This window comes from Ambystoma mexicanum, chromosome 4q, assembly GCF_040938575.1.
Source record: "Ambystoma mexicanum isolate Mex_15411 chromosome 4q, UKY_AmexF1_1, whole genome shotgun sequence".
Taxonomy (NCBI): Eukaryota; Metazoa; Chordata; class Amphibia; order Caudata; family Ambystomatidae; genus Ambystoma; species Ambystoma mexicanum.
In genome coordinates, this window is record NC_090928.1 from 433495591 (window position 1) to 433519117 (window position 23527).

General features: G+C 43.2%; 2 non-coding genes across 2 annotated transcripts; both read left to right on the top strand.

Annotated features, from left to right (window-relative positions):
• Positions 1-7242: 7242 nt before the first annotated feature.
• On the top strand, positions 7243-7314 carry TRNAC-GCA (transfer RNA cysteine (anticodon GCA)). The gene has a single exon. It is a non-coding gene; the product is annotated as a tRNA-Cys (tRNA).
• Positions 7315-10093: 2779 nt separating this feature from the next.
• TRNAC-GCA (transfer RNA cysteine (anticodon GCA)) lies at positions 10094-10165 on the top strand. The gene has a single exon. It is a non-coding gene; the product is annotated as a tRNA-Cys (tRNA).
• The last annotated feature ends 13362 nt before the right edge of the window (positions 10166-23527 follow it).

The following is a 23527-nucleotide window of genomic DNA, read 5'->3' on the forward strand; positions in this document are numbered from 1 at the left end:
ATTTTATTGCTGCGCACAAACTTAATATACCCCCGCCCTCTGCTGCAACAGGTGTTACGTCAGGTGGTAATAGTAACATTGCACCCAAGCAAAATAGAGTTAAACGCAGCACATACTCAGACAATAAAGGTATTGATAATTATGTACAAGATTCAGCACATGTCACAAACAACATATGGTACCAGCACATGACCCGCATTGGTAAGCAGACAACTGAGGATAGCTGTTACGTTTGCTCATTAATACCATACGCCATGAGCGCCTCACGAACATTTGTTGCCACAGAAATAGATGAAAAAACAGCACAGTGCATAATATATTTGGCCCTGTTCCAAACGAAAGGAAGATTTCAAGGAACAGTGGTGCACATGACATGGAAAACGCGAGACTCATACCCATATGAAAACAACTTCCTCAAGACCTATCTGAGTTATCACAAGACCAGTTTACATGCCGAAGCATTCAGGTACATAACAAGTGGCCCTGCAAAAGGAGAAACAAAGAAGGTAACACTGCAGTATCTACCATGTGATTGGTACGCCACTGAAGTTCCGGGTAAACAAGGATGCTGGGAAAGGCCGCTACTGACGATAACAGGAAAGGTGTATCTGGACAATAGCTGGGAGATAGGAGTAATTGGCAGCAACATGGTAACAAAAGAAACTATCTCAACCATCGAGACACACAATCATCGATGTTGGACGACGTGGATCAAGTACGTACCTATGCTCACGTGGGTAGAAGAAGATGAAGACCCAATAACAATATTACCATTGACTGCGCCCAAAGTATGCTACCAGCATAAAGGAGAGGTGGATGTAGGATATAACACCAATTGTGCAAGTGTGATGGAGTTACCTGAGGGGGGTGCGGGAACAGCAGTAATAATGGACCATTATTGGGCCTGCGGAGAAAAGGCATATCATACACTGCCTCCCCTGTGGAATGGTGTGTGCACAATGGTACACGTCAATGTACCATCACTAGTGGTACCTAAGAAGCATGTCAATGTGGCGAAATTTCCTAAAATGGATGAAGGGGATAAGAGACGAAAGAGATCTGCACCATTCCAGAAGGAGCAAGAGAACAAGACCAACAGCGAGGATACTGTCCTAAATAGGAGAAAACGACAAGGAGAGCCACTGACAGGAAATTACCTGTGGGGAAGGTCGGAAACGGAACTAACGTCAATACCGCCAGAACACAGACTATTCAGCAGAGCAGCAATGTTTTTCTCCTCAATAATACATCCGGGACTGCAGGCATACGCAAACGCAAAATGGCTCCAAATAACAAGATGGGAACTAATGATGACCATCAATTCAACAGTAAATGGGTTCAACGCAATTAAAGAGGAGCTGCGAGCTGTAAGGATGGTAGCACTACAGAACAGATATGTACTGGACCTTCTCACAGCAATGGAAGGAGGAGTTTGTGCAAAGATAGGACAATCTTGCTGCACGTTCATACCTGCCAACGATGCTGACAATGGTACACTGACAGAAGCAGTTTCACAATTGGCCCAGATGCACTCTAAAATGATGGACGAGAGTAACTGTGTAAACAAGGATAAGAGCTGGTTCTCACTATTATGGTCATGGATGCCATCTTGGCTGTCGGATGGACTGAAAATAATAGTGGGGTGTACTATTTTGGCTGGAGCTACTCTGATCATAATTAAATTTTGGAAAGCCCGAAAGGCACGCACGGCTGACGAGTTGCTGGAAATGGTGGGAATGCACCCCTTGATGCCAGCAGATGATGGTCAGCATACAGGGGTGATAATACAAGAGAGGGAGAAGCTGCGCACACAAATCATCACCAACCATCTAGATCCACCATCAGTGAAGATCGAGAACCCAAGGAACCCCAGGAGCTACATAGGAAGATGGGTATACTGTACTCCTGGAGGAACATGTGAATACATGTATTGGTCGTTTGAAGATCATGTAAACCATTATGGACATCTCGGAGGGATAACTAAGATATGGAGGGTAAGAGGAGATAACGAGAAGGATATGTTTGTGGTCGACAAGTCGACCAGAGGGGGGACTGAAGTGGGAGAATGGAAGACCAGGCTCCCGTCCTTCACCTCTCGCGCTTGGCCTAGAGGGTCACGGCCCAGACACCCGCCGCGAGAAGAGTTTGTCCAGTTACCAGACGACCAGGTACCATGGTCCAGGAACATACGAATGTGTCCACCTGTTTGCCCAGCAGCCCGCACTGGCCATGCCGACACCTGCGGCTCGGATCAGCTAGACTAAAAAACCACACGTCGTTAGAGATGCCATGACGACCTAGACAACTGGAAGCACATCTGTACAAATATACACACCTAACATTCCCACAACAATCTACACGAAGAACATACTCAGTGCTCTGACGTAGGCGACAGGCATATTCACGGACGTGCATCTTTATTATTTTTACATAGGCTTTCAGAATGCAGAAACGCAAGATGCATCATGAATTCATCTATAACGCCGCTTGCTCACGCTTCTCTTGAAACCCGTTACCACCATGAGAGGTATAATAGAAACACGATACTGGTCATGGAAATATACGCCACTATAACCTAAAGCACCCATGCCCGAAATGGATCACTTATACACCAGGCCCAAGTAGGCCTCAGGCAAGAGTTCCCGTGGACATTAACAAAGCAAAAGTCAGGTTGCTGATCCCGCAGAATGAGCCTGGTGGAGCAACCAGCCAAGGTCGCAATGTTGCAAACCCACATCCAAGAACAAATCATCAAAGGCATGATGTTGCAACCTTGCACTCCGCGTACCAACGTTAGAATCATATCTACAAATTAAACCAGACACACAGTGGAAAAGCAATATTAATTGTGCAGAATTCTGCCTCAAACACGGTCCCGCCTCACGTGACCAAGCCGAACCTGACGAGATGCCAAAGCCCAGGAGAAAGAAAGGCGTCTGGGTCCCTCGCTACGAGACATAGGCCGATACACTTGAAAGGCTCAATGGACATCTGCCACAGTGGGAGCGGTCAGCCTTCCACCTATGAATAAATCCTCACATTGTCTGCACGTACCCTTATTGAAACATTGTTGCAAACACAGGTACACCGAGAGCTGGGAACAACGGTGGTCCCAGGCTGGGGAGCTCACGGATGCACCAATCAGAACATGGGGCTCTTATCTCAGACGTCAGTAACATTAGCCAATCCTCAGGAGTCTTCATGTAACAATTCTTATGTATCTAATTATAGGGACAACCCAGATATACCACCTGACTACACCTTGACCACTAATATCATTCTCTATATGTGTACTATACTAACCCTACCACTCGAGCAACCAATTAAGAATGGCGATAGGTTTTTTTTGTTAACTTTTTGAAGTGACGCAAGTAGCGCGTCATATTACAATAAAAAGGGCCTGCGAGCCCCACGAGTGTGTGTGTCAGGACGAACGCGTACGCTCCTTGACCCATCCCTGCCGTTTGCATAATAAACAGCAGAAGTTGCCTTGCTCCTTGTGTGTGCCTCATACTCTGTCTCGATCCGAGATATACACGGGAGGAGTTGGGGCCTCCCTGCCCGGAGGTCTGCGGACGGCCCGGCCGACCCCGGAAGAATTTCCCCCCGACACTTTGCACCCCATATACTTATAAGGAGGGTTTGGTGGCTGAAAATGCATTGCTTTGATGGTGATTGCCTGTTGCTTCCACTTTGTACATATTACTGAATTAATAAAGGTGAACATTTTAGAACTGGGGGTATAGCTCAGTGGTAGTGCATTTGACTGCAGATCAAGAGATCCCTAATTCAAGTCTGAGTGCCCCCTGGTCCAACTGTTGTATCTGTAGAGTTTGTTTTTAATTAAATAAATTAAAGAAAACATTTACAATCTTAGCATTTTATGTAATGAGCAACACATTTCTACATTTGAAATACTCCTGATCATCTCCTGCAACATAGGGTAAACACCATTAAGCTGTTTCGGATTTCTTCGTATGATACAAGCTGTGTATTACATTCACCCAAGTTCTACTGGTGATATTATCAGTTTGAAATAGTCCATTGGAAGCTCATATGAATGTTATAAAACTGTGGTGGAAACCAATAATATGCCATTAATGAAATGTATTAATTTGTACAGCTGACCAGAAGTGCACTGATGTCATTAGTTCTACAAGTTCTATACAGTCACCCACTCTATCACTTTTTTAAAAAAGGGCAGTTTTCAGCATTCAAGGGTTTATGTCAGTGGTAGAGGGTAGGAGTGCAGTTCAAGAAGTCCCTGTTTCATAACCATATAACATCTTCAATAGATCCTGTTAAAAGGTTTTTCAACCCAATGCACGGTAAGAAACAATAAGATATATCATAATTTCATATACAAAACAATGAACAATTGGGTTTAAATATGCTCTAAGCACAAAATCAACAAACTGCAGTATAGAAGCAGTTATGTTTTGCAGAATTTGTGCATTTGACAAAAGTTTTTTTTTCCATGTTACAAGATCTACATGTGATACGAAATGTATGAATTCTTGCACTGGAAACCTCACTGTATTTTACAAAGGCAGATAAAGCACATCTTTTGTACCCCTTATACTTATAAACCGGGTTTGGTGGCTGAAAATGCATTGCTTTGATGGAGATTGCATGTTGCTTGCACTTTGTACATATTACTAAATTAATAAAGGTAAACATTTCACAACCAGGGGTATAGCTCAGTGGTTGAGCATTTGAATGCAGATCAAGAGGTCCCTAGTTCATATCTGGGTGCCCCCGGGTCCAACTGTTTTACCTGTAGAAATATTTTTTTAATTAAATAAATTGAAGAAAACATTTACAATTTTAGCATTTTATGTAATGAGCAACACATTTCTACATTTGAAATACTCCTGATCATCTCCTGAAACATAGGGTAAACACCATGAAACTGTTTAGGATTTCTTCGTATGATACAAGCTGTGTTTTACATTCACCAAAGTTCTACTGGTGATATTATCAGTTTGAAATAGTCCATTGGAAGCTCATATGAATGTTATAAAACTGTGGTGGAAACCAATAATATGCCCTTAATGAAATGTATTAATTTGTTCAGCTGCCCAGAAGTGCACTGATGTCATTAGTTCTACAAGTTCCATACAGTCACCCAGTCTATCACTTTTTTTTAAAAAGGGCAGTTTTCAGCATTCAAGGGTTTATGTCAGTGGTAGAGCGTAGGAGTGCAGTTCAAGAAGTCCCTGTTTCATAACCATATACCCTCTTCAATAGATCCTGTTAAAATGTTTTTCAACCCAATGCACTGTAAGAAACAATAAGATATATCATCATTTCATATACAAAACAATGAACAATTGGGTTTAACTATGCTCTTAGCACAAAATCAACAAACTGCAGTAGAGAAGCAGTTACATTTTGCAGAATTTGTGCATTTGACAAAATATTTTTTTCCATGTTCCAAGATCTACATGTGATACGAAATGTATGAATTCTTGCAATGGAAACTTCACTGTATTTTACCAAGGCAGTTAAAGGACATCTTTGTACCCCTTATACTTATAAGGAGGGTTTGGTGGCTGAAAATGCATTGCTTTGATGGTGATTGCATGTTGCTTGCCCTTTGTACATATTACTGAATAAATAAAGATGTACATTTCAGAACTGGGAGTATAGCTGACTGGTAGAGCATTTGACTGTAGATCAAGGGTCCCTAGTTCAAATCTGGGTGTCCCCTTTTCCATCTGTTTTAATTGTAGAAATATTTTTTTAATTAAATAAATTGAAGTAAACATTTACAATCTTAGCATTTTATGTAATGAGCAACACATTTCTACATTTGAAATACTCCTGATCATCACCTGAAACATAGGGTAAACACCATTAAGCTGTGTAGGATTTCTTCATGTGATACAAGCTGTGTTTAACATTCACCCAGGTTCTACTGGTGATATGATCAGTTTGAAATAGTCCATTGGAAGCTCATATGAATGTTATAAAACTGTGGTGGAAACCAATAATACGCCCTTAATGAAATGTATTAATTTGTACAGCTGACCAGAAGTGCACTGATGACATTGGTTCTACAAGTTCCATACAGTCACCCACTCTATCACCTTTTTAAAAAAAGGGCAGTTTTCAGCATTCAAGGGTTTAACTCAGTGGAAGAGCGTAGGAGTGCAGTTCAAGAAGTCCCTGTTTCATAACCATATACCCTCGTCAATAGATCCTGTTAAAATGTTTTTCAACCCAATGCACTGTAAGAAACAATAGGATATATCATCATTTCATATAAAAAACAATGAACAATTGGGTTTAACTATGTTCTTAGCACAAAATCAACAAACTGCAGTAGAGAAGCAGTTACATTTTGCAGAATTTGTGCATTTGACAAAATATTTTTTTTCCATTTTCCAAGATCTACATGTGATACGAAATGTATGAATTCTTGCAATGGAAACCTCACTGTATTTTACCAAGGCAGATAAAGGACATCTTTTGTACCCTTATACTTATAAGGAGGGTTTGGTGGCTGAAAATGCATTGCTTTGATGGTGATTGCATGTTGCTTGCACTTTGTACATATTACTGAATAAATAAAGATGAACATTTCAGAACTGGGGGTATAGCTCAGGGGTAGAGCATTTGACTGCAGATCAAGAGGTCCCTATTTCGAATCTGGGTGTCCCCTTGTCCATCCATTTTAATTGTAGAAATATTTTTTTTAATTAAATAAATTGAAGAAAACATTTACAATCTCAGCATTTTATGTAATGAGCAAAACATTTCTACATTTGAAATACTCCTGATCATCTCCTGAAACATAGGGTAAACACCATTAAGCTGTTTCGTAACCATATACTCTCTTCAATAGATCCTGTTAAAATGTTTTTCAACCCAATGCACTGTAAGAAACAATAGGATATATCATCATTTCATATGCAAAACAATGAACAATTGGGTTTAACTATGCTCTTAGCACAAAATCAACAAACTGCAGTAGAGAAGCAGTTACATTTTGCAGAATTTGTGCATTTCAAAAAATATTTTTTTCCATGTTCCAAGATCTACATGTGATACGAAATGTATGAATTCTTGCAATGGAAACCTCACTGTATTTTACCAAGGCAGATAAAGGACATCCTTCGCACCCCATATACTTATAAGGAGGGTTTGGTGGCTGAAACTGCATTGCTTTGATGGTGATTGCATGTTGCTTGCACTTTGTACATATTACTGAATTAATAAAGGTGACTTTTTAGAACTGGGGGTATAGCTCAGTGGTAGAGCATTTGATTGCAGATCAAGAGGTCCATAGTTCAAATCTGTGTGCCCCCTTGTCCAACTGTTTTACCTGTAGAAATATTTTTTTAACTAAATAAATTGAAGTAAACATTTACAATCTTAGCATTTTATGTAATGAGCAACACATTTCTACATTTGAAATACTCCTGATCATCACCTGAAACATAGGGTAAACACCATTAAGCTGTTTAGGATTTCTTCATATGATACAAGCTGTGTTTTACATTCACCCAAGTTCTACTGGTGATATTATCAGTTTGCAATAGTCCATTGGAAGCTCATATGAATGTTATAAAACTGTGGTGGAAACCAATAATATGCCCTTAATGAAATGTATTAATTTGTACAGCTGACCAGAAGTGCACTGATGTCATTAGTTCTACACGTTCCATACAGTCACCCACTCTATCACCTTTTTAAAAAAGGGCAGTTTTCAGCATTCAAGGGTTTAACTCAGTGGCAGAGCGTAGGAGTGCAATTCAAGAAGTCCCTGTTTCATAACCATATACCCTTGTCAATAGATCCTGTTAAAATGTTTTTCAACCCAATGTACTGTAAGAAACAAAAGGATATAACATCATTTCATATAAAAAACAATGAACACTTGGGTTTAACTATGCTCTTAGCACAAAATCAACAAACTGCAATAGAGAAGCAGTTACGTTTTGCAGAATTTGTGCATTTGAGAAAAGTTTTTTTCCATGTTCCAAGATCTACATGTGATATGAAATGTATGAATTCTTGCAATGGAAACCTCACTGTATTTTACCAAGGCAGATAAAGGACATCTTTTGTGCCCTTTATACTTATAAGGAAGGTTTGGTGGCTGAAAATGCATTGCTTTGATGGTGATTGCTTGTTGCTTCCACTTTGTACATATTTTCTGAATGAATAAAGGTGAACATTTCAGAAATGGGGGTATAGCTCAGGGGTAGAGGATTTCACTGCAGATCAAAAGGTCCCTAGTTCAAATCTGGGTGCCCCCTTGTCCAACTGTTTTACCTGTAGAAATATTTTTTTAACTAAATCAATTGAAGTAAACATTTACAATCTTAGCATTTTATGTAATGAGCAACACATTTCTATATTTGAAATACTCCTGATCATCACCAGAAACATAGGGTAAACACCATTAAGCTGTTTAGGATTTCTTCATATGATACAAGCTGTGTTTTACATTCACCCAAGTTCTACTGGTGATATGATCAGTTTGAAATAGTCCATTGGAAGCTCATATGAATGTTATAAAACTGTGGTGGAAACCAATAATATGCCCTTAATGAAATGTTTTAATTTGTACAGCTGACCAGAAGTGCACTGATGTCATTAGTTCTACAAGTTCCATAGAGTCACCCACTCTATCACCTTTTTAAAAAAGGGCAGTTTTCATCATTGAAGGGTTTTTGTCAGTGGTAGAGCGTAGGAGTGTAGTTCAAGAAGTCCCTGTTTCATAACCATATACCCTCTTCAATAGATCCTGTTAAAATGTATTTCAACCCAATGCACTGTAAGAAACAATAGGATATATCATCATTTCATTTACAAAACACTGAACAATTGGGTTTAACTATGCTCTTAGCACAGAATCAACAAACTGCAGTAGAGAAGCAGTTACATTTTGCAGAATTTGTGCATTTGACAAAAGATTTTTTTTCCATGTTCCAAGATCTACATGTGATATGAAATGCATGAATTCTTGCAATGGAAACCTCACTGTATTTTACCAAGGCAGATAAAAGACACCTTTTGTACCCCTTATACTTATAAGGAGGGTTTGGTGGCTGAAAATGCATTTCTTTGATGCTTCCACTTTGTACGTATTACTGAATAAATAAAGGTGAACATTTCAGAAATGGGGGTATAGCTCAGGGGTAGAGGATTTCACTGCAGATCAAAAGGTCCCTAGTTCAAATCTGGGTGCCCCCTTGTCCAACTGTTTTACCTGTAGAAATATTTTTTTAACTAAAAAAATAAAATGAAGTAAACATTTACAATCTTAGCATTTTATGTAATTAGCAACACATTTCTACATTTGAAATACTCCTGATCATCACCTGAAACATAGGATAAACACCATTAAGCTGTTTAGGATTTCTTCATATGATACAAGCTGTGTTTTACATTCACCCAAGTTCTACTGGTGACATGATCAGTTTGAAATAGTCCATTGGAAGCTCATATGAATGTTATAAAACTGTGGTGGAAACCAATAATATGCCTTAAATGAAATGTAATAATTTGTACAGCTGACCAGAAGTGCACTGATGTCATTAGTTCTACAAGTTCCATCGAGTCACCCACTCTATCACCTTTTTAAAAAAGGGCAGTTTTCAACATTGAAGGGTTTATGTCAGTGGTAGAGCGTAGGACTGTAGTTCAAGAAGTCCCTGTTTCATAACCATATACCCTCTTCAATAGATCCTGTTAACATGTTTTTCAACCCAATGCACTGTAAGAAACAATAGGGTATATCATCATTTCATATACAAAACAATGAACGCGTGGGTTTAAATATGCTCTTAGCACAAAATCAACAAACTGCAGTAGAGAAGCAGTTACATTTTGCAGAATTTGTGCATTTGACAAAAGATTTTTTTTCCATGTTCCAAGATCTACATGTGATATGAAATGTATGAATTCTTGCAATGGAAACCTCACTGTATTTTACCAAGGCAGATAAAGGACATCCTTCCCACCCCATATACTTATAAGGAGAGTTTGGTGGCTGAAAATGCATTCCTTTGATGGTGATTGCATGTTGCTTGTACTTTGTACATATTACTGAATTAATAAAGGTGATCTTTTCAGAACTGGGGGTATAGCTCAATGGTAGAGCATTTGACTGCAGATCAAGAGGTCCCTAGTTCAAATCTGGGTGTCCTCTTGTCCTCCGGTTTTACCTGTAGAAATATTTTTTAAGTAAATAAATTAAAGTAAACATTTACAATCTTAGCATTTTATGTAATGAGCAACACATTTCTACATTTGAAATACTCCTGATCATCACCTGAAACATAGGGTAAACACCATTAAGCTGTTTAGGATTTCTTCGTATGATACAAGCTGTGTTTTACATTCACCCAAGTTCTACTGGTGATATTATCAGTTTGAAATAGTCCACTGGAAGCTCATATGAATGTTTTAAAACTGTGGTGGAAACCAATAATATGCCCTTAATGAAATGTATTAATTTGTACAGCTGACCAGAAGTGCACTGATGTCATTAGTTCTACAAGTTCCATAGAGTCACCCACTCTATCACCTTTTTAAAAAAGGGCAGTTTTCAACATTGAAGGGTTTATGTCAGTGGTAGAGCGTAGGAGTGTAGTTCAAGAAGTCCCTGTTTCATAACCATATACACTTGTCGGGGGAAATTGTGCCGGGGTCGGCCAGGCCGTCCGCAGACCTCTGGGCAGGGAGGCCCCAACTCCTCCCGTATATCCCAAAAGAGATAGAGTATGAGACACACGCAAGAAGCAAGGTGACTCTGCTGTTTATTAGACAAAACGGCAGGGATGGGTCAAGGAGCGTACGCGTCCGTCCTGACACACACAATTGTGGGGCTCGCAGGCCCTTTTTACCTTATTCTGACGTGCTACTTGCGTCACCTTGGAGTGTTTAGCAAAAAACCTATTTCCACTCTGGATTGGTTACTCGAGTGGTAGGTTTAATATAGCATACATGTAGAGAACGGTGTTAGTGGTTGAGGGTTAGTCAGGTGGTATACCTGGGCTGTGCCTTCAATTTGATACATGAAAATTGTTACATGAAGACCTCTGAGGATTGGTCAATGTTAATGGCGTCAGTGATAAGAGCCCCATGTTCTGAATGGTCCGCTCGCGAGCCTCCCAGTCTGGGACTATCGCTGTTCCCAGCTCGCGGTGCACCTGTCCTTTGCAACAATGTTTTACTATGGGTAGGTGTAAACAATGTGAGGATTCATTCGTATGTTGGGAGGTCGACTACTCCCACTGCTGCAGATGTCCAATGAATCTTTTAATTGTATCTGCATGTGTCTTGAAACGTGGGATTCAGGCGTCTCCTTCCTCCTAGGCTTGGCGTCCTGTCAAGTTTGGCTTTGTCACGTGAGGTGGGACCGTGTTTGAGGCAAAATTCAACACAATTAATATTGTTTTTCCTACTGTGTGCCTGGTTTATCTTGCAGGTGCGACCTTGGCGTCGGCTTGCAGCGTGCGAGATTGCAACATCGTGCCCTTGGCGGTGTGCTTTCGCTGGGCTCATATTGCAGGGTCAGCAACCGAGCTCTTGCTCATTCAATGTTCATGGAAGCTTTTGCTTGCGGCCTACTTGGGCCTGGTGCATAGGTGGAACCGTTTGATGCAGAGCGCTTTAGGTTACGGTATCATATTGCTCTATCCTCAGTATCGTGTCTCCGTTTTATTCTTCATTATGGTACATGGTTCTTAGAAGAAGCGTGAGCAAGCCTTTTTAGATAAGTTCATTATGCGTCCTTCTGCATTTTGAGAGCCTATGTGGAAAATAATAAAGATGCACGTCCGTGGGTATGTCTGTCGCCTACGTCATAGCACTGAGTATGTTCTTCGTGTGGATTGGTGTGGGAGTGTCCGGTGTGCATGTTTGCACAGGTGTGCTGACCGTTGGCTAGGTCGTCATGGCATCTCTAACGACGTGTAGGTTTAGTCGAGTTGATCCATGCCGCAGGTCTCGGCATGGACAGGGCGGGCTGCTGGGCAGGTAGGTGGGCACATCCGTATGTTCCTGTACCAGGGTATTTGGCCGTCTGGTAGATAGGCAAACTCCTCTCGTGGCGGGTGTCTAGGCCGTGATCCTCTAGGCCAAGCGCGAGAGGGGAAGGGCGGGAGCCTGTTCTTCCATTCTCCCACTTCAGTCCCCCCTCTGGTCGACTTGTCGACCACAAACATATCCTTTTCTTTATCTCCTCTTACTCTCCATATTTTAGTTATTCCTCCCAAATGTCCATAGTGGTTAACATGGTCTTCAAATGACCAATACATATATTCACAGGTTCCTCCAGGAGTGCAGTATACCCATTTCCCTATGTAGCTCCTTGGGTTTCTTGGGTTTTCGAGCTTCACAGATGGTGGGTCCAGGTGGTTGGTGATGATCTGGTTGTGCAACTTCTCTCTCTCTTTTATGATTGTGTCTGTGTGTTGGCCGTCATCTGTTGGCATCAAGAGGTGTATACCAACCATTTTGATCATCTCGTCTGTGGTGCGTGCCTTCCGGGCCTTCCAAAATCTTATTATGATCAGTGTAGCTCCAGCCAAAATAGTACATCCATCCAACTATAATCTTCAGTCCATCTGACAGCCAAGATGGCATCCATGACCATAATATTGAAAACCAGCTCTCATCCTTTTTCACACCTTTACTTTCATCCATCATTTTTGAGTGCATCTGGGCCAATTGTAAAACTGCTTCTGTCAGTGTACCATTGTCAGCATCGTTAGCAGGAATGAATGTGCAGCATGATTGTCCTATCTTTGCGCAAACTCCTCCTTCCATTGCTGTGAGGAGGTCCAGTACATATCTGTTCTGTAGTGCAACCATTCTTACTGCTCGCAATTCCTCTTTTATTGCATTGAATCCATTTACTGTAGAGTTAATTGTCATCATTATTTCCCACGTAGTTATCTGGAGCCATTTTGCGTTTGCGTAGGCCTGCAGTCCAGGATGTATTATTGAGGAGAAGAACATAGCTGCTCTGCTGAATAGTCTGTGTTCCGGCGGAATTGAGGTGAGTGCTGTTTCCGACCTTCCCCACAGGTAATTTCCTGTCAGAGGTTCTCCTTGTCTTTTCCTTCTGTTGAGGACAGTGTTGTTGCCGTTGCGTCGGTTCTCTGGCCCTTTCCGAGGCTGTGCAGATCTCTTCTTCCTTTTGTTCCCTTCATCCATCTTGGGGAAATTCGCCATATTCACATGTTTCTGGGGCACCACTAGTGATGGTACATTAACGTGCACCATTGTGCATATACCATTCCACAAAGGGGGCAGTGTGTGGTACGCCTTGTCTCCACAGGCCCAGTAATGGTCCATTACTACTGCTGTTCCTGCTCCCCCCTCAGGTAACTCCATCACGCTTTCACAGTTGGTGATGTATCCTACGTCCACCTCTCCTTTATGTTGGTAGCATACCTTAGGCGCAGTTAGCGGCAGTATTGTTATTGGGTCTTCATCCTTCTCCATCCAAGTGAGCATGGTTACGTACTTGACCCAAGTCATCCAACATCTATGGTTGTGTCCATCAATAGTTGAAATATTTTCTCTTGTTACCATGTTGCTGCCAACCACTCCTATGTCCCATTTGTTGTTCATGTACACCTTCCCTGTTATTATCATCAGTGGTCTTTCCCAACATCCGTTTTTACCAGGGACTTCAGAGGCGTACCAATCACATGGTAGGTACTGTAGTGTTACTTTCTTTGTTTCACCTTTTTCAGGACCACTTGTTATGTATCTGAATCCTTCAGCATATAAACTGCTCTTGTGGTAACTCAAATAAGTCTTGATGAAGTTGTTTTCATATGGATATGTATCTCGTGTTTTCCACACCAGTTTCACCACTGTCCCTTGAAATCTTCCTTTCGTCTGGAACAGTGCCAGGTATATTATACATTGTGCTATTTTTTCATCTATCTCCGTGGCAACAAATGTTCGAGAAGCGCTCATGGCGTATGGGATCAATGAGCAAACGTAGCAGCTGTCTTCTGTTGTCTGCTTACCTATGTGGGTCATGTGTTGGTACCATATGTTGTTTGAGATGTGTGCTGAATCTTGTATGTAGTTGTCAATACCTTTATTATCTGAGTATGTGCTGCGTTTAACTCTATTTTCCTTGTGTGGGATTTTACTAGTACCACCTGACGTAACACCTGTTGCAGCTGGGGGTGGGGGTGTATTAGGTTTGGGTACAGCAATAATATTGATAGCATAGCTGTACTGCCATACAGAGGCAGCCAAGAACCCGGTGATCATTAAAATCCCTATCAATTTTATTACAAATGCTAATTTCACCGGCATTTTGCTCTTACCTTGCTGCAGTCCGGCAGCTTATTCTTGCGACGTTACAGTTGCCCGCCTGAAAATTCTTAATATGCTTGTTATTAGTGTTAGTTGTCGTTTTTAAGCTCTCCCTATCAAGTAGTCATTCAGTGCCCAGGCGAAGAGCTGTTCCCACGCCAATCTAAGCGATCTATCTCTTAGGGCAGGCAAGTATGGTTGGAGGTGGGGCATTGAATGTTCTATGGCCAAGAGGAATGCTGTGTAGTAGACACATACCCTCCTTCTTTTCAGGTACGTTGGCCTTTTTATTTCATATACAAATTGGTGTGACAATTCTTCCAGGTAATTATCGTCTGAGGGTACCATCTACTCATGGGCAGTGAATTGGTTAGTTATCTACTTTCTTAGTAGTACAATAATACGCTGTACCTGCATGTGTGAGAGAAAAGAAAGAGAACATTCAGGTGTTTACATGTGTATATGTGTAAGACAATGTCCTTCAGTTCAGTTATTACTACAGTGGGTAGGGGGTCAATGGGCAGAGGGTTTGGGGCTCAACTGGCGGAAGTCTCTTTACTCTTTAATCGTGTAACCATGGGGTGGGCGGTATGGGGATCACCCCTTTTTTTTCTAGTAGTTGTCTCTGGGGAATCTGAGGGGTGGCGGTGTATGGGGACACTTAGGCTGTTAGTTGTGGTAGAAATCTCTTCCTCCGTTGGTGACGCTGTTGTTGTTCTTCCAGTGGCCCTGTCGGTGGCGCTGGGGCGGGTCTGGAGTTTGTAGATCTTTACGTCGTGTAGGTGGTTCCAGGCACGTTTGTCCTGTAGCTTTACTGCTCTCATTGATACCTCCTCTACCAGATGGGGGCCAGTGAAGCGTGGGCTGTTCCACTTTCTGTTGAAATTGCGAAGTAGTACGTGGTCACCTTTAGCAACTTTGCACAGTCTTTCCTTTTCCAATTCTTCATCCACGTCTTCTTGTTGATCGCTGTTAGACCCGCCCCGCGTGCGCTCGAGCTGTTGAGACACAAACACTACACTAGTAATCAAAGAAGACACATATTGGTACATTTCATCACCAAGGACATTTGCAGTACTCTCGTGGTCGGTAAATGCTCTTGATGTTGGCGTTAGGGGAAGGCGCATTTGACGTCCGGTAACCACCTCGTGAGGGGTGAGGTGGTGGTCGGAACCTGGTCTATCCCTTAGCTCAAATAGGGCTAATGGAAGGCAATACAACCAACTCTTCTTTGTTGTTTGCTGTATTTTTGCAATTGCCTCCTTTAATAGGCCATTCAAGCATTCACATAAACCGTTGGCCTGTGGGTGGTATGCACATGCAAATTTATGCTTGATGTTCAGCAAGGATGTGATGTGCTGGAACATTTCATTTGCGAAATGTGGGCCATTGTCTGACCGCAGTACCTCGCACACTCCCCACCTGGGGAAGACCTCCCTCACTAGGAATTTAGCTGCTCTGAATGCATCTGGGTGTGAACAGGGCCCTGCTTCAATCCACCTCGAGAATGGGCATACTACTACAATCATATACCTATTTCCTTGACATACGTTGATCATATCAACATAGTCAATATGGAGATGTCGGAAGGGTCCCTCTGGCCGGGGTATAGTACCTCTTATCACCTTCAGAGTGTGACCGGCCGTAAACTGTTGACATGTGAGACAATTGCTGATAAAATTTGACACATGAGAATTTAACTCGGGGCAGAACCAGTCTTCCCTAATTCGTGCTGCAATTACTTCCTTGCCTGTGTGGGCTGGGTGATGTAGTTGGCTCAGGGCGGTGTTCAATAGTGCCAGTGGTATTACAATCTTTCCAGTGTCACCCTGGCGCCATAGTGCGTCAGTTGGTGACATTGTGCATCCTCTTTTTACCCATATTTCTTTTTCTGCCATTGGTGCAGCCGCTTGTAGCTCCATTATCTGTGTGGCTGGGAGATGGGTGTACCCTTCTCTTACCAACATCTCCTTAGCCATTCCCCTCCCTCTCCCTCTCTGTGACTCTGGGGGGTTCCATATCTCACCAAAATATGCAGCATACTTCGCATGTGCGTCCGCTGCTGCATTTCCTTTTGAGATGTGGTCTTCACCATTGGTGTGTGCGGTGCATTTGACCAAAGCTAATTCTTGGGGGTCATTTATTGCTTCAATTAGTTCAGCCAATAGGAGGGCATGTTGCACTGGAGTGCCATCAGCTCTCCTAAACCCTCTTCTTCTCCATTTCGACAGCCCTGAGTGGACAGTGGACGTAACATATGCGCTGTCGGAATATATGGTCACTCGTTTGTCAAAGCTTTCCTTCAACGCCAAAATCAGTGCAATTAATTCTGCTGCTTGAGCGGAATAATGCTGTGGTAGTTGTACACATTTCATTGCCACACACACCGGTACCTCCATCATTTTTACCACTGCTGCCCCAGTCCTCCTTATACCATCCCTTTGGTCGATAGTTGATGACCCATCAATGAACAGGAGCTCACCTCCCTCTAGTGCGTTCTCTTCAATCTTTCTAGTATATGAGTACATTTCAGTTATTTGCGTACAGTCGTGGGCATAATCTCCTTCCTCAATTACTTCTGCTAGGAACCTTGCAGGGTTGACTGTGCTACATCTAACAATTGATAGTTCAGCTCTGGATAAGATGATCTCATAACCTGATGCCCTTTGCGTGGTTAGGGTGGACTTAGGTTTATTCAATATCGCAAATAGTGCATGTTCCACAAACAGTGTAGTTGGGCACCCCATGGTGATTGCTGATGCTTTCTCTACCGCAAAAGCGGCTGCGGCGAGACCTTGTTCGCAAGGGAAATGACCTAACATCACAGGATCTAAGTGGCCGCTGTAAAATGCTACTGGTTTGTAGCCCATGCTTGTTTTTTGAGCCAACACTGCTTTCATTACTGCTGAGTCGCAATGTGAAAATATAAAGAATTGTCGCTCATAGTCTGGGGATGCCAGTACCGGAGCAGTTGATATCGCATCTTTCAATCCATCAAAAGCCTCTTTCATTTCCATTGTCCACCCCAACTTTTTCTCCCTTTTATTAGCTTCCTTTAACGCCTCGAGCAGGGGTCCTATGTATGAGCTGTAATCAAATACCCATGCTCTACAGTAGTTGCACAGACCCAGGAACTGCTGCAGTTCCCTCACTGTTTGTGGCACTGGTGTGTTTGAAATGGCCTGTGCTCTTTGTGGTGCAATCTTCCTTCCATGTTGGGATATGAGCTGACCAATGTAAAGTACCTGTTCTTGACAGTACTGTAACTTTTCCATGTCTACCTTGTAACCTTTTTCAGCCAATATTGTCAGCATCTTTAATGAGTCCTCTCTGCATGTTCTTTCGTTTGTACTGCAAATTATTATGTCGTCGACATACTGCAACACTGTGCTTTCCACTTCAATGTTACCCAAATCCATCTGTATTACTCTGTTGAAAATTGAGGGTGATTCGCAATACCCTTGTGGCAATCTGGTGTGTTTCCACTTTGTGCTTCTGTAAGTGAAGCTTGTCAGATCTTGTGAGTCTGGGTGAGAAAAAAACATTTTTAAGGTCGATCACTGTAAATCGTGATGCTTCTGCTGGAATGCCACACAATATTGTGGCCGGGTTTGCGGCTATGGGGTATTCTGCTTCTACTATGTTGTTCAAGGGCCTGAGATCCTGTATGAAGCGCCAAGACCCCCCTTTAGCCTTGCGCAGCACTGGGTATACAGCCGTGTTACATGGTGATTCTGACGGGACCAATATGCCATTATCTATAAGGGCCGTTATGGTTTCATATATGCCCTCATCTGCCTCTTTTGATAGTGGGTACTGTTTCACTCTGGGGAGTATTGCACCTTTTTTCAATTTTATCCTTACTCCCCCTATACTTTTTATGCACCCCACGTCATAGGGGCTAGTAGTCCATAATGATGTGGGTACTTTTGTCATATCCTCCTCAAAGAAGGGAACTGGGGTGGATGTGGGTGCCTCAAGTGCCATTGCAATTTTCTGTGCTACTTGTTTGTACGCCACTCTTAGCCATATTTCCACATTCATCATAAACACCATTTCACCTTCCTCCTTTTCTTCTGAAAACAGCTCCTCATCTGACACCTGGGTGAGTCTACATCCTTCTGCTAGTGCTATTACTGCCCTCCATGCTCTTCCTTCTCTGTCTTGGGCATGTACAGCAATGTAATCAGCTGTTGCTATAATGCTCTCAATGTCCACTGGAACCACCTTTCCTTCTGGTTCATTGACTGGTGTTTCTGGTCTGAACAAATAGGCTGCTGGCCTGCTCCAGATCTTTCCCTCTATCCCTGGCATCCATGCAAATGCCATGTCTGTCCCGTACTGGAAGAGTTCGCCATCTACTGGCTGAGCCCTAATCACTGTCTGTCCGCAGTATGCTTGCATAATCTGTCGTGCTGTGAGCATGTTAATCCCTGGAGTAGAGCAAATTATGCCGTCCTCCGTAAAGGAGATCGTCATATTCAACCTGTTCATTATGTCTCTCCCCAGTATATTTACTGGCGAGGCACTATAATATAAAAGTGGAACTGACATGTCATAATCTCCTATAGATAAGGGAATGTTATCAGTAAAAGGAACCAACCCTCTAGCCCCAGAGAATCTTTGGGTGTTCATGGCTTCGCCCGACATCTTAAATTTACCTTCCCTTATGCAAGACCGGGTCGCCCCGGTGTCAACAAGGAATGATAATTTTTTGTCGCCTATCGTTACCTCTATGCGTGGTTCCTCTGCACTATTAGATGTTACTGACAGGATGGGACACACCAAGGCCGTCTGTGGGCTGTCCTATTGAGGGTACAACTATTGACCATTTCCTGTGTAAGGGTTGTGTCCCAGGACCGTCACCCTACCCAGTTGTGTTTGTTGTGCTTGGGGTTGTTGTGTTATCGCTACCTGTTGTTGTGGCAGTGAATATGTCTGTGGCTGTTGTTGTGTTATTAGTTGTTGCTGTTCATTTCCCTGTTGCAACGTCTGCTGTTGCTGTATGCCCTGCTGTTCCTGTGTGGGCCTTGGTTGTCCCTGTTCGCTCCATGATGGTGTTCCTGGTCTTACTCTACACGTGCGTGACATATGCCCTAATAATCCACAACTCCAACACACCGGTGGTTCCCTACTCTGCCATGGAAAGCTCCCTGTGTTGTCCTGGTATACTGGTTGCCCGGTGGGGTAGGAATTTCTAAGTCCTCCCACCTGCTGTTGTGTGTTATATCCGTATCCTCTCCCTCTCATAATTCCTCCTCTTCCCCTGTTGTAATTATAATACCCAGCTCCTGGCATTGAGTATCCTCCTCCCATGTTGGTCGTGTATGGTTGGAGTGGCGGCACCTGTTGTGTTATAGTCTGTGAGGGTGGTATTTGGGAGGGATCTTGTGCAGCCACTACTTGTGTGGGGCTTTGGGTCATTGTTGTAGCTGTAGTTATTAGTGCCCCTTCCATTGTGTATTTAGTAAGTTTTTTCTGTACTAGTTTAGCCTCTTCCGTTTTCCTGTCCTCTTCCTTTTGTTTCATTTTTCCTTGCCATATCCTGCAATGATGCACTATTGTCAGTTGTATTTCTGGCCATGCTTTTGCTTCCATTCCCACTACTTTCTTCAGTTGTTTCTGAACTCCTTCTGGGAGCCCTTGTACTAGTATATGATAAAATATTGCTGGTGTTTTGTCCCATTGTTCTCTAGTTTCCATGCGCCATTTCTCTTGGATTTCCCGGATATAATCAACAGGATCTTCGTTCTCACACATCTTGCGTGAAGTAATTGCTCCTATGTCTGATGTGTCTGGGTTCTGCACCCTCAGTGCCTGCCATAGTGCATGTCTGCAGTTTGCGAATGGTGCCCCATCGTGCGATGTGTTTACTATTGTTACCCCAGGGAATCCCGCTCTCTTCCAAATGTCATCCGCTGCATCCCCTAATATCGATATTAGAAGGCCCTTTACATCTCCCACTGCCAGTTTCTGTCCTGCGGTGTGTTTTTCCATTTCATATATCCATTTACCCACACCTCCACTTAATGATGGGAGCCTGCACTTTATATTTTCTTTGTCTGTATGCTTCCAAGGGACGTACTGTGGTCTAACCCCTCCCCTCTCCAGAAGTGGCATTAAGTTGTGTCTCGTTTTACCCTTTGGGTTCCATAAAATCGAGTCCTCACACCCCTCCTCTTCTTCCCTCTCTCCTACATCGTCAATTTCGTCCGTATTTCCCCTGCTCGTAACTCTTTCTTCTCCATCTTTTCCCCTTCTTCCATCATTTCCTGTATTTAATGTGGGCATGTGTATTCGTCCTTCCTGCCTGCGTCTAGGGAGGTCTCTAAGCCGACCTACATAGGGTGTCAGTTCGTCTGTGAAGGGCGCAAGTTTGATTGTACGTAATGAGCGTGAGGTGGTTGAGCATGTAGGGTGGGATGGGAGAGGGTGTGATGGTGACGGTGTGGCTTCATGTGTCTGTCTTTCCGCTATTCCTTGCTCTTCCTCCTCATTTCTCTCCAGTTCATCCTTTCTCCTACGGATCCATGGTGAGTCTGTGTTGGTCCGTGTGATGTATAGTTTATCTAGCCTTTCCCTTTCACTGTTTCTACCTTCCTTCTCCATTCCTTCTTCTTCCTCACTACAAAAGTCATTCATAAACGGCACCCCCCACTCTGTCTTTTTTCCCTTGATTGTTACTGTTTTTAAGTCTATTAGGTCCGGTTCTCCCTTTTCTCCTTTACCAACCGCTCCCCTTTGCGCTGATGTTGTTGCTACTTCTGTGTCTCTATATACATACCCCCTTACTTCATTCTCCCTTCTCCTATCTTCTCTTTCCCCTTCATTTCTCTCCTCCATCTCCCTACCATTTTCCTCCCTTTTCCTTTTTAATTCCTCCATTACTTCACTACTCACCTTTTCCAATATCCTTTCATCCTCTTTCTTCCTTTCCCATCTCACCCTCTCCCTTTGAAATATACTCTCTATCACCCTCCCTTCTTCGTATTTCTTAGTCGTTTCTGATAGTAATCTCTTCTTCCACATTGCCATTTCTCTTTCTTTCTCTTCTTCTTCCCTTTTCCTCTCTCGTAGCACTGCTCTTGATACCCTTTCTGCTGCTGCTTTTACCCTTTCAGCTTCTCTCCTTTGCTCCTCAGTTCGTTCCCTTATTTTTTCCAATTCGTTCTTACCTTCTTTCCTTTCCCTCGCTCTCTCTCTTTCCTCCCTCTCGAGCTGTTTGATCAGTTCATTCTGCTCATCCCTTAACTCTACTAGTCGTTCCTCCAAAATCTCTTCCTTTTGCCGTAACAGCTCTTCCCCTCTCATTCCACTCTCCCTGGTATTATCCTCGTCTGTTTTCCTTACTACCTCCTTCTCTTCTCCTGTTAATGAACCTCGTAATTTTAATAGTATCTGCGCAGCTACCCACTCATCATGTCCTATTTCCACAGTTTGTTCTTCTCCAGTCTTCCCCTCCCCTGCTGGCGTCTTCCTATGAGCCACATATGGTGGCGGGCTGTATGCTGGGTTCGAGTACCCCTCAGCCGCCCTTAACTGTCCTCTTTCTATTTCTCCTAATTCTCTTAAAGGGTACAACCCCCCTCCCTCTGTTTTCACTACCTTTGCTAGGGGTATATCGTTGCTCAGTTCCTTTTTTATTTCATTTTCTTTTGAGTTATTATTCTTTTCTCCCCCCTCTTGTCCGTTCCCCGTGTTCTTTGGGTCTTCACTCCCCTTTTTCCCATCCTCTCCTTCCTCCTTAATCTCTTTTTCTTCCGGTATTTCCCCCACAGTGAACATTCCATTTGGTCCTGGTCGGGACCCTTGGAACATCCTCCATAAGTTAAACACCTCCACGTGGTTTGTCAACTTCTTCCCTTTGTATGTATTATGCAGATGGTTTAATAGTGAATGTTGGGCATATGGATCGAAGCTACCATTAGGCGGCCATGGTGTTATCATTTTGTTGTCCGTCCCCTGTGTCCATTCTATGCTATACTTGATCAGTTTCTCCCTATGGGGTGACAGTGTTGTACATATGTGTTGTAGTGGGGTAGTGAGGGTGTTCCCCCACCCTCCCGATCCTGTCCCGTATGACATAGTAGCGCTTCACTTGTTAGCCTTCCCCTATTTGGTAGCTATTATCTTACTAACACTTACAATACACAGCCTTATACCTTTACCTGGCCCCGTAAGTTTGGGGACTTGCTAAGGAAAATTATTAAAATATAGTATTTACATTTGTATATTTTCTTCTTTCTTTCTTCCTTTACACAACACCCTTACGGCCCCCTGCGGCCGAGGCGCACGTAGCCCCCTGCGGCTGCGTACCCCTTGTGACGTTCTTATACAGTCGTCCTATTTTTATTTGCTCCTCCTCCTTCTTCTACACTTGCCGTGGCCGGCGTTCTCCGTGCGCAGCCACGTCCCCCGTTTCGCCTTTCCCCGATCAACTCGTTACCGTTTATCTCCGTTTCCACTCCCTTACCACAGTTCTCTTCCCCACCACTCTCAGAAAGAAAAATGCCTTGTGCTCGGGATATCCTATGAAAGGCCCTACTGGTCACGTCACCGATCGCTTCAAACTACTGGTAAGTTCTTCATATATTCTTTAAGTCCAAAATACACTTGCAATCTACCCCCGTTAACCTCACAGCTGTCTTCCTGTCACTCCTGGAACAAGGTAATCAATAATATAATCGGACTGCGCACGCTGTGTCGCCTCGCGTGTGATACGCCCCTCGACAGGAGGGCTTAACCAGCCAATTATCTTCCGTATTGGGCAACTAACTAGCTACCGCCTACAGGGAAACGTCATCTACCTATCGAGTTTCTTGCTCGAACAATAGGGATCCTCATCTACTCATTGATCAATAAATGCCAACTCGTAGGAAACCACACACACACCCTTACACGTAGTCGCGACCTAGGCCAATCAGTGTCTACGAGCGGCCGCACGTGATGTTTTCGTGCTCCGCCCCCCTCTCTCGGGTAACGTAGCCGACTGCTCTCGCACTCGTTCGGCTACCATTCATTTCATTGTCTACACTAAATTGTCAAACCTTCGCCGCGCACCTGTGCAACACCTCCCACCTCCCGTATTTAATTCCTCCCCCCTCCCTCACAATTTCACATTGCTTGTTGTGCGTGGCATGCTCACCAAAATCTCTTGATGCGTGGCCGCTCGACTGCGTGCACCCATCCAAGCGGCTCGCCACCTTCCCTCGTCTGGACCACG